Source organism: Glycine soja, chromosome 14, assembly GCF_004193775.1.
Source record: "Glycine soja cultivar W05 chromosome 14, ASM419377v2, whole genome shotgun sequence".
NCBI classification, from domain to species: Eukaryota; Viridiplantae; Streptophyta; class Magnoliopsida; order Fabales; family Fabaceae; genus Glycine; species Glycine soja.
This window is the reverse complement of record NC_041015.1, coordinates 6,670,240-6,683,421: the sequence shown is the minus strand read 5'-3', so window position 1 is coordinate 6,683,421 and position 13,182 is coordinate 6,670,240.

Genomic DNA, 13,182 nt, shown 5'->3' with positions numbered 1-13,182 from the left:
TCTCCAAAGGTTTTTATGCATTTTTGGATGAATATAAAAGAATTTAAGGTTGCAGATGTTGGCCATAATTCATTGGCCTAAATGGTTGTTTTCCGAAAGGTTATTATAATGGGCGATTGCTCTTTCCATATTGGACAAGATCGATGCCAATAATCAAATTTAAGTTTAAGTATAGATGCATGTCATTGTTGATGTTGAGAATAAGGATATATGGAAGTGATTTCTCAGTTTGCTACATGAGGACTTAGGTGACTATAAGCAACAAATGGAATTTATGTTTCACATGCAAGGTACAATATCTAACTCCTATTTTTAAGTCTGACAACGTGCAAGTAACTACCAAAAGTTTTATATTGTTTTCACTTTATTTAAAAAAAATTAAAGGAAAATTATTTTCTATATAAATATTTAAAAATAGAAAATAGAAATAACATAATATTTTTATAATTAAAATATATATATATATATATATATATATATATTAAAATGAACATATTCTAAATGTTCTCAGTATTTCTTCTATCACAGGATAAATATCCATTCCATGATCTACAAATTCATGAAATATCCTGCTATATTAAATCCAGAAATACGAGAGGGATTGATTAAATAATTAGTGTACTTCGCTCGCATCAGTTTTAAATCTTCAAAATATCTATCACGACTACCACATGGTGATCTATTTCTATTTTCTAGCTAGAGTTTCGGTTATTGTATGTTAGACAAAATATGAATTTTTTAATCATAAAACATTTTATATAAAATTTGTTATTGAATATTTTTTTTTTGGGACATGAAGATAAGAATGACGAAAAAACAAAAGAAAACCAAACACGAATGAAATTAACTTCCATGGCATCAGTTAATCACAGCTGCGGAAGCTCCACCGGGATATGTTCCACCTCCAGAAAGATAAAAATTGGTGAAAGATGACTAATCCACTATGAAAAAAAACTGAGTTACATAGAATCCATAGGTTGACATAAGGAAGAAATAAATTATATATTTAGCATGCGAAAACTTATATCTAATTCTTACTGTACATAAAATTATCTTAGATCAATGATAATCATACATTACAATCAAGATTAATCTATGATCTAATAGATTAAGAGACATTCATACTATCTAATTCAGCCATATGAATTTTTTTTTAAGTCACATGAGCCATACATACATCGAGGAAAATAAAAAAGAAGCATGCATTGTGACAATCGTTTTCAGACACGATTGATCTCGCTGATACCATGGGGTCATAGTTATGACATAATGAATGTTTATCATCTACCAAGGACCACGTTTGTGACGCATGACTGCATCTTCTATGGACCATTTTAGAGAAAACCATGCTGCTGTCAGTATTATTTTCCTTTCTTTTCATTTATTCACACTTTAAAAAATAATATATCAACAGATTAGAAATATAATTAATATATTTATTTATCTTAAAATTTGCGATAGCAATAAAAATATCATTAGAAAGATAATAATTAGTACTATTTTAAATCTTTAAATAAATAAATAAGTATAATTATTTATAAAAAAAATATAAATAAAAAATAGAAGAAGAATAATTGATGACAAAATGGGAAACTTACGTGAACAAGTTTCATCATCCTACTATTCCACGTTTACATTATTAAATATGGTTTTCTTTTCATTTTTAAATTGACTATGGTCAGAGTACTTGGGACTTGGTATGCTTAGACGGTAATATGTAATGATAAGACTTATGGGATGATAATATAGTGGTAATATGTAATGATAAGACTTATGGGATGATAATATAGTGACAGATAAAATTGTGACAGCTTTAATAACAGATAAAACACGATCAAGATCGATGAGAACGTGCCTGTTAGGCTTACCACTTTTATGGTGAATGATGTGTTTTATGTATTGTTGAGTTGCCTGCGGAGGGCGATATCCACTTCCAATATCAGTTCTGCTGTCACGGTTTTGAGTGGTGCTAGTTGTTTGCTTGGCAATGAATATCATGAAGCCTTGCAGCACAAATTAATAAGAGAGGCAAACCTTGGTGCAAAGGTGTTCTTTTGGTGGTGTTGGCGTGCAAAAGACTGGGGACAGAAATTGCAACAACTTTGAATAATATGGATGTCAGCAGCGAATATGTTCTGAAACTAAAACATGAAATCGAAGAAATGTGCGGAGGTGAGTGGTATATATTTTTTAGTACCTTACAGTTATACTGGTTGATGAAATTCATTAAATTTTGAATTATGAATGAAATTAATTGTAGTAGTAAGTATGGTTGGCGCACCGTTGCCCTATGCATGGTGTGCCTGGGGTCTTATTATAAGTTAATTTGAGATTCCTAGTGTATGGATTAATCATAAGAGAATATCGATATTTATTGATAATCATGATGAAAATTGATAGAGCAGTTGTTTTTGGCATAAGCATGTGGATGGAGTTTGTGTCATTTGATTTGTGTCGGATGTAGTTCTGAATTATAATAACATGATTTAGATTTCTATTCATGTGTACAAATAAGTCGTGGATAAATATATAAATACATCAGTATAATAGAACACACCAATTTTTAAGATTTTCATTTTGGCAACTTCAAAATCACAGATTGAGGATGTTATTACTGTCCCCTGAATGTTGTAATGAATACATGGAAATTTGTAGAAATCCTTTGGTTAACATAAATATGGAGAAAATTGATTAGAGTGATGTTAACAAGCATAAAATATATAAAAGTACATATAAAAGATATATTTATCTAACAAAATTCAAAAATTGTAGTATAGATGATTTTACTTACATGCTTAATGCTCTAAGTATTGATGAACATCCATTGAATGTTGTGCTGAATACATGGTTAAACTTGTAGCACTTCTTTTGTTAACATAAATATGGGAATGATCGATTTTAAAATTGCAGAATTAACTGACTGAATTACTTTATGCAGGTACTTCCCGCACAGGCTGATCGAGAAAAGGTAAAATCTTGTTTGACTGAATTGGCAGATAGCAACAATGCTTTCAAGCAAGCTTTGAATACTGGCACAGAACAACTTGTGGCAACTATTAACCTCGAATAACACCATTATTAGACAGTGTAGGAACAATCAGGTATGAGCTTTCAGAGGCTGAGTATGCATATAATGAGGTGAATGACCCATGGGTTCAGAGACTTGCCCATTGTTTTGAGTCAAATGTGGCATGGCTGCAGCCATTAATGTATGCTAACAATTATGGCACTTTTGTTCATTTGATTATTGACTTCATTGTGAAAAGTCTACAAGTCATTATGATGCATAAAAGATTTAGTCAGCTAGGTGGTCTTCTGCTTGATCGAGATGCTAGAGCTTTGGTAAGCCATTTCATTGTCATGACACAGAATTGTTAGAGACAAGTTTGCCCGTGTTACTCAAATGGTAAAAATTCTAAATTTAGATAAGGTTTCTGAGATTCTAGATTTCTGGGGTGAAAACTCTGGACCTATGACCTGGAGATTAACTCTAGCAGAGGTTAGGCATGTATTGGGTCTGCGAGTTGATTTTAAACCAGAAGCAATAGCTGCTCTGAAGTTGTAGAAGAATTATATTATCATAAAAGGGTTTATCCTATACTTACATTTCAAAAGTTAGTAGGAGTGAAATTTCTAGACAATTGAAATGTGAGAAAATAAAGGAATTATGCAATATCCTTAAAAATCACTATAAAGAAAGAATTTACTGGATGTTATGAAATTATTCACAAGCATAAAACTTTTTGGTCTTATAGTAGTCAATTTCACATAGATCTGGAACCCTTTCCGCTATCAACATTGCATTACACATGCAAAGAGTATTTCATTGAACACCTAGAGTACAAATTATTCACAAACTATCCAACAGCCACCTAACACTAAAATTCCATATCTGAAATTACAATCTAAAATTAAAAGCAAAAAGGAGTGGAGTTTGGAGTCTCATTTATCAAGGACTCAACAAAAAAAAAATATTACGGACCTAAAATTAAATTCGCTAATTTATAGATACTTAAAACATATTTTAACCTTTTGAATATACCAGTTTGTATAAAATTCGGGGACTCAAAAGTTTTGCTTTTTGAGTATATACCGTTTTGATCCTTCGGAAACACCTTATATAATTCGGTTTGTGATATGTTAACAATGGCCATTTAGAAGAAACTTTTACTTGCAGTGTAGTATCATGAGAGATGTTTGTGTTGGCATAGGAATGATGGTGGATACATAACCTTCTTCGAATTATATCTTTGGATGAGATTTGGGGGCGTTGGTTGTTTTTGTGACTACTCATATTTTCTTTCTGATTTATCATTGTTCTGAGCTTTTTTGGCTGAGGGTATTGGTGTTAAAACCAATAGCACCATGCATTTGATGTATTGGTTTGATGGGATCATGCAGCAATATTACTTGTATTTGGGTCACGGCTTGTGTCCTATCTATGGTTTTTGTTAAAAAAAAATTGCTTTTGGCTGTTAAAAAGAAAATGATGGCAATTTAGAGCAATAGCGGTAGTATGAGTTTCTCACATGAACATTTACTACATTGTTTTCTAACATGCCTCGAATTTCAACTTAAAACTATTGTTGGAACAACTAAAGCATATGATCATTGATTACGACTCGATGCAAATATATCTGCTTTTGGGATTCCTAAGCTACTGGTGCTTGAAAAAGTCATATTACAACTCAAGTAATGGGCACTTTTGGCATAGACCCTGTGTACAAATTTAAGACATGAAACGTTTTATGATTCAAAGGTGATTTTTTTCAATGTTATTCTTCATATAGTAAGGAATTGTGACTAATGCTCTTTCACATTTTTTTTTACTTCAAAATTGAACTTACACAGTTATTCTTCTAGATGAATTTATCTAACAATGTTTGAAATAACGTATCGTTAACTTGTTGACAAGTGTACCAATTCATTTCAAGTAGTAAAAGACTCAAAAGTTCGAGTGTCGAATCCACGGGAATTTACTTTAGTTGTATTTAAAGTGATGCAAACCCAATTTTTAGGCAATTAGAAGAAGTATTAGAAATAAGGGATTGTAAGTGTAAAAATTGAAGTAAGAGAAAAAGAAAGAAATAACAAAAAAAAAAATAAACAATGATTTAAATGTAAAAAGATGAATGAAGGATGTGATAATGTGAGGGTCTAGCATGCCAAAACTACTTGTAATGCAAGTGATTTTCTTTATTTAATGAAATTCTTGTTTTCACCCACATCTACTAAGACATATCATATCTTTAGTTTTTCGCACGAAGAGTCTAATTTATTTATTCTTTTCCGCATTAAGATTAGAGATATATAAATTGGGCAAAACAAATATCAATATATTTCTAGTAATGAATTTATTTAGATACTTTTTCTCAGTTCTTTCGAAAATAATTATTTTTTAATGCATTACCCTCTAAACATTATATGGATGATCAGGTCATAATAAACAAAAAAGCATAGAGACAAATAATAGAAACAAGATTGCATTAAATAGATAATGAAAAAGAATTACATTACAAGAGTTTGGCCTACCAGGATCCCAACAAAGGGAGTTTAGCCTCTCATAACCATAAGAGACTTTACATCTTAGGGCACATCAGAGACTAATATGGATGGAAGAAGGAGCTAGATGACTAGAAGAAAGAAAGGGGAGAATGACTAAGAATAAGGGTTTTTCTTATTAGAGGTGCTCAGGCTTTGGATTTATTTATTAGAGAGCTCTGAGACTCGTGTCTTTTCCTTCTGTTTTCTTATCATTTTATAGGTTTAAGGTAACTTACTTTTCACGGTGAACGCGTACTCCTGGGCTGAGCCAGAATGGTGGTTTAATCACGCACTAAGCGCGACCTTGGGCTTTCTCATGGGCCTTCTTCACGCTAAACGAGAGCTGGTCGCTGAGCGAGCACAACATATTTCACGCTAAGTGAGCTATCCAATTTTTTCAACTTCTTCCTGTTTTTACATCAATTTTCCTTTAAAGTACTTGAAATCTTATTCTTTTGACTTTTGCTAATACAAAATTACAAAGATGTTATTTTCTTCATTATTTCATTAAAAACAATAATAAAATAAAAAAAATTGTAATCACTATTAGTCAAAATTGACTATCAAATTAACTCAGATTTTACAGTTATCACAAGTCATCCACAATATCAAATGTTTCATTCATTCTACCTAAATAATTAACCATTAATCATGACTTGACTTCTGATATCAATTTTGTGATAATAAATAAACAAAAAATATTCTTCAATTATTTCGGTCCTCACTCATCCATATAATATGGATTCTCCTTCAGAATTACTAAACCTTCCAGAATTGGCGACAATATGAAAGGGGGATAACATCAATTCAAGGAAACTGGCTTGCAATCTTACAACACAAGGTTTAAGAAGTGAAAATACTTGCGGTGATAATAAGAAATGATCATAATGATATGGATTAAGAGAAGCATACACAAAACAGAAGGTTGGAACCCTTGTAGTAATAGCTTGAAAGATTGCAAAGCATGCCAGCAATTGGAGCATTGTTTGTTCCAGCACCTATTAGACCCAAGGAGATAACTGCAGCATGTAGCATGCAAAGTATTTTTTTTTTTACTTACAAACTAGAATCAGGAGATAGACCATAATGATTGAAGTGGCCCTATCCTCTTACCATTGCTACTTCCGAATCGGTATCATGGCTAAGTCTGCTTAAGGTATCCATAACATTGAGGTGTGATGGCTCAGTAAAGGGTTAGAAAAAACAAACAAAATGGAAAATTGCCCCTTTTGATTAGAACAAATGCTTACCTTGATTATCTTTTCAGACCAAGGTCATAAAGTGTTACATTGTTAAATATCATTACCAAAGTAAAAAAAAAATGCATGGATGAAAACCCATTTTACCTTTGGATTTGATATACACAGTAGACCAAGTGCCAGAGTAACTGCTCGGCGAATATTTTGCTCTCCATACAGTAGATATAGTTAAAATGCTCGAATTTCCATGTCAAGCCCTGTTTCTTCAGCTATTGCTACCGTAACAAGTCCAAGCATCGCAAAACCCTGGTGCATTCCACCTTTTTTATGATGATTCTTAAGATTTTGCATTTGCATGAAAGAAGCAGCAGCAATTATAAATACAAAATTACAGCAGAAATTTTTTTCTTTAAAACTTGTCAGTAATTTATACGATTCTACCATTAGAACATCCTCGGTTCTAGCATAGGCACATGATAGTAGTGTCATATCACCTACTTTCTAATTTTTTCATTCAAAGTCTTTAAAACTTTAGCAGTTGCCTCCACGCTTTCTTGTAGTCATAAAACAAAATATGAAGAGTGAACTATGCCAGAGCAGCTGTCAAATGATTATAAATAATATTCTGAATGCTTATTGTTTTGAAATTGAAAGATAAGGCTGTCTACTATAGACTCCAACCCCATTTCAGTGAGCTGAAAAGATGAAAAAGACAAAAACGAAAAGAGGCTATTGACACCACCCAACATCAAAATGCATGTTTCCCAAGATAAATAAGACGAAGGCCAAGAGATAAAAGCATAGAGTTTCAAGTCAAAAAATAAGATGCATATATATTGATGAGATTTGAATTTTTATCATTAAAGTTTAGGTGGCTTAAATATAAAGTGAAAGATTATATTTTACTAGATAAATCTTAGTTGAATGGATGCATTGGAAGATATTTTTGTTTCAACTTTCAAGAGAGTTTATTTATTATAGTTTGTGACAATCTTCACTATAAATAGAGAAGAAAATTAGTAGAGAAACACAACACATGATGAGAGAGTGTGAGAAGAGAGATTATGAACCAAAGTTACTTTATTGAGAGAAAAATGTCTTGTGTGAGAGTGTTATTATTTCTTGTAACCATTGAGTAAGATACTTGGGTTTATAGAGTGATACACTATTTGGGGTGAGTTACAATTTTGTAATCATTTTTGTGATAGTGAAATTTTTGAAACGGTTCCGTGAACATAGGCAAGAAGTGTCGAACCACGTTAAATTATCGTGTTTGTTATTTTTTTTACGGTATAATCTTTGTTGTGTTCTCACGATTTTCTATGAGTGTGAGTAATTTTATTTGTGTAGTAGTGTTGATTAACCAACAGTGATGTCAGAGCGTTGATTTCCCAACAAAAAGTCATGTAAGGGACTCTATAAGAGGTAAAACCTTTAGTGAAGATATATATAACATTTGATAAAATATCACAAAAATATATTAGTAATATTTTTTTATATTTAAAGACCTTTTTAAATGTTGTCAAAATTCAGAAGAACAAACCTATTCCTAAATCAGAAGGAAAAACGAAATGACAGTGCATGAGTGAGGGAGAGGCGTTTAGGTTTAAGGTTGCGACCTTATAATATGCACAGACTTCATATAGATTAGTGGAATTACATAGTTATTTAAAATGTAAACTATAAACAAATTACAGTATGATTCAGACAACCTTAAACACTTCATACCAAGAAACTTGTAAACAAGTGAGGTCTAAATTCTAAAACAAACACATCCAAAAAGGCTTCTTGGAATAAGTCATTTATTAAATAAATTCAATTTGCTTATTCCGGAAATTCCAAACACACAGTTAGCAGTCTAGCAAGAAACGTGGAATGCAAACGGATAAACAGGAAAAAGCAGCTTCGAGTTCAGCACCAGCCAGATAGCTCTCCCTCAACTTTAACCCAGGAAAAAAGAAAAAATATTAAAAAGAAATCAAATTAATCAGTAATCACCCAGCAAAACAAAACTTAACATAACATCCAAGTGCTATCCGAAGGAAGGGGTTTTAATCTTTTGATAAAAAATCTTAAGAGGCAGTGAAAGAAAAGATCACAAATACTACTACGTAGGAAGCAGTTTTCGTAAGAAGCACGAAACCTTGTTTTCCGTCAAATCCAGTTTCACGCTTTTTAGTTAATTTTTTCACTAACAACTCAAAATTCTCACACAGCCAACAAGATTGTAAGCAGAACCCAGAATCCTCTATCAACCTTTTAGTGTGTTTGGATGATGTAAAATTATGAGAAATTTTAAATTTTAAAAATTTTAAATACTTTAATTAAATTTTTTTATTTTTAAAATTTTGTGTTTAAATAAAAAAATTAAAATTGTCAGAATGAAAAAAAAAATGAATGGAAAGAGAAGAAAAGATATAATTGGTGTACTTCAAAAAAAAAAAAGAATATTGATGTGGCATGTGGAGTCGTCAGGGAACCGAAACATAGTGATGTACACCATCACAATCGACCACACCATTCAGTCAACGACGCAAGGCATGGTTCAAGCCCTCTGCGCCGGCGAGCATGAAGGTTATGAAGGAATTACTAGAACGTTTTGGAAGGTTCTTCTATCAAGAAGAGAATTTCAATTTCTCATCTTTTAGAAGAAAATTAAAATTTCACATTTTTAGTTATTTAAAATTCTGTTTTAAAATTTCAAAAAATTAAATTCTTCGTAAAAGAACATCCAAATAATTAATTTAAGATTAAAAAAATTTAAATTCTCTAATAAATTACTTTTCTTAGTTAAATTATTTTATCCAAACGCATTCCTAAAAAATTACAACCGTGTAACTAGAAGCAGAAATTCAACGATGACAGTCCAACCACTCAAAACAGAGATTGTAAGAAAAATAGGAAGGGTCGAAAAAAGTTTTATAGTTTCATGTAACTTTTAGTCCCTATAGTTTTTGAAAGTGATATTTTTAGTTCTTATAGTTTACATTTTAATTTTTTTTAGTTTCTATAGTTTAAAAACGGTTTTTTTAGTCGTTATAGTTCGTATTTTAATTATCTTTTAATCTTTACAGGTTGAAAGTGATCTTTTTAATACCTATCATTTATATTTTAATTATCTTTTAGTTCTTATGATAACTGCTAAATCTGAGCTATTTTTTATAATAAAAATATATTAAAAATATTTTTAAAAATATTTATTTAACAACTATTTTTGGCTTAAAAATTAAGATTTGATATTTTTCTTATTTATGACTTGCATGTATGAAAAGGAGAGATTAAAAGAGAAAAAGATAGAAAAAATATCTAAAATATCAATAAATAAGATTTTTAGCATTAGGCTCAAATCCATTCCAACAACTATAAAAAGGGAATCAAGCCAAAAAGAAGTCTCACAACCCACACACACTAGGTCTATCTCTTAGGGGAAACCCTCTTTCCTTGTTATTAGTCATCTATCACTTCCTTCCATTCACCTCAACCCCCTAAATTATAAAGCCCTCATGGTCATGAGTGGTTAAACCCCTAGTTAGGACTTGGCAGACCTAAAAAGCCAAAATGATGTATGGTGTACTTCATATTTATAATGTAACAAAATTCTTTTCCTGATTTTTTTATTCTATTATCTTTTTTGCTTTTATCTTGCATTATTCATCTTTGAGGTTAAACGCTCGGGAAAGGGTAACTTCTAATAAGATTTAAAGAAAATATACATGCATTAGTTGTAGGAGTTAGATACTCGGGAGAAGGTAACTTCTAATAAAACAAAAAGAAGGATTTCATTAGAAAGTTATTGCTAGACATAGAATCATTATTTTCCCCTGTATTCTTGCAAACATCTAAAATTCATACTTTCATGCATTTTATTTGTTGAGTTTTGCAAAGGAATTTGAGAGATAGATAAATAAAACAGGCTTATCATCGTGAGGAATCAGTGCCAAGTAAATGAACAGATGTGGGTACAATAGAATCACCTGAATTGATAAAGAAAAATCATAAACTCATACATCCTAGGTAAACAAGGCAGGTCAGGTCTCAACATGATCACGTCTTGATTTTATTTCTTTTATCTTTTATCTTATCTTTTGTTATCTTTATCTTTATCTTTTATCTATCTTATCTTTTACTTTTCTTATCTTATCTTTTATTTTTTATTTAAATATTTTATCTTTTTAATCTTTTATTTTTATCTTTAAATCTTTATTTTTTCTCTTGTTTTTAAAATAATGAGTTTGCGTACAAATAAAGTTCTTGTGGATTTGACACTGGGACTTCCTAGTACTAGTGTACTTGCCAACGAGTTAACACCTTATCACAACAAAAATATAAAAATAATTAGTTACAAATTATCAACTAATTTTTTATTATAAATTATCTTGTGATAAATTAGTTATGTTAATATTTTTGTAGTTAATTCTAATTGATAATATTACTCATATTTTGATTTTAAGGACTAAAAGGAAATTAAAATATAAAATATAGTGCCTAAAAATATCAATTTCAAACTATAAGGACTAAAATAAAATTAAAATACAAATTATAAGGACTAAAAAAATCATTTTCAAACTAGAGGGACTAAAAGAGAATTAAAATATAAATTATATACACTAAAAAAACTACTTTAAAATTATAAAGACTAAAAAATATAAATGATAAAACTATAAGAATCAAATGAGTAATATATATATATATATATATATATATATATATATATATATATATATATATATATATATATATATATATGGGAGAGAGAGGAGATGTGATGCACAAGTCAAAGTCAAGTAATTAAGGTAATTATGATAAATATAAATATAAATATTAATTTAAAATTATGAATAATGAAAACAATTATTATCAACACATTTATTTAAGAAATTTATCTATTATCAATTATAAAACTATAAAGTAATTAGAATAATTACTATAAGTATCTATATTTTGATTTAAAATTCTTGATAGTTAAATTAATTCTTATCAACATATATTTTTTTAGAGAATAATTAAATTAATTATTATCATATATTTATCTTACAATAATAAAAGTGAAAAAGTTTGAGGATAAATTTTTTATGTAATTGAACAGGAAAATTTTGGATAAATTTTGTATTTATTTTTAATTCATAAAGCTTTATAAATATAATACTTAAGATAATTAGAACAAGTAAATATTTTGATTTAAAATAATTAAGTTAATTATGATCAACATTTATTTATATATTAATTAAGATAATTAAGATTATTTTAGGTTAAGATATCTTATCCTTATAATTATAATCATTATTATATATAATATTATAAAAGTAAAGAAGTCTCACAGGATTGACTTCAAGAGCACTTACAATCATTGATAAAAAAAATCTATAATTAAAATAAAATCAAATACATATTTAACAAAATTTAAAATTGATTATAATTTCTTATTGAGTTAATATGCCCTTGTGCAGAAAATGAAAATCTCTTTTACACTGGATGCTCTGTTTACTCATAAAATCGTACAAGGGTTATATAACTCAGAAGCATGAAGGGAAAACATAGAAATATCTTTTCACATTGATAGACTAAAACTGATTTAAACTTGGATGATCAAATGCATACATGATAGGCCAACGGTTGTTATAAAATAACACAAAAGTATGTCAAACCAAATGTGAATGTGATATGTTTGTTCAAGGCTGATATACAGGGGCAGTGGTTTGCACTTAAAGGGTTGTAAAAAACTTCAAGATTTTCGAGTTACGACTGTTTGTGTAATTGTTGTACTAATTAAGGCATTTACTTGAGAGTTTCATGTACAGCCAGAAAAAAATAATCAGAATTCAGCTATACATCTAATGGTGGTTGTTAGAGGGACTTGAACCACATGTAGAGTCAATAAGCATGCCAATTCGTTGTGCAAAAAAATCCAGATATCTAGCTAACATTTTCATTTAATTAATTGTTGTTGAGTCAAGCATATTATGTTCCATGAATGAAGATTTTGCAGTTGATATAATTGTTAGCAGGCAGGTTTGTGTTAGCTTTTAGAGGAATAGAAAAGAAGTTAATTGTTGAAATTAGTCTTTTTCATTATGGTGATTTGTTTTGCAGTGGAGTTTCTAAGTTTTCATGGAGCATAGACAATTATGAGAAGGACCAAGATGTTTGATAAAGAGAAATCTTATTTTACACTTTGGACATGTGAAGAAGTAAGAAAGAATTAAGTATATATATGATTGAAAGAGAAAGAAGATAAAAGGACATGACTTAAAAATGAGTAAATTCTAAAATAGTTTGGATACAGAAAAAATAGGCAATGTTGCCTAGAATTTCTTTTTTTTAAAAAAAAATAGAATTTCCTGGTAAATGGCGTTCACAGTTTTATATAATAATTAAATTAGCATACTTTTTTATAAGTAAATATTAATTTATTAAAATATTAATTTTTTACTAACAGAAA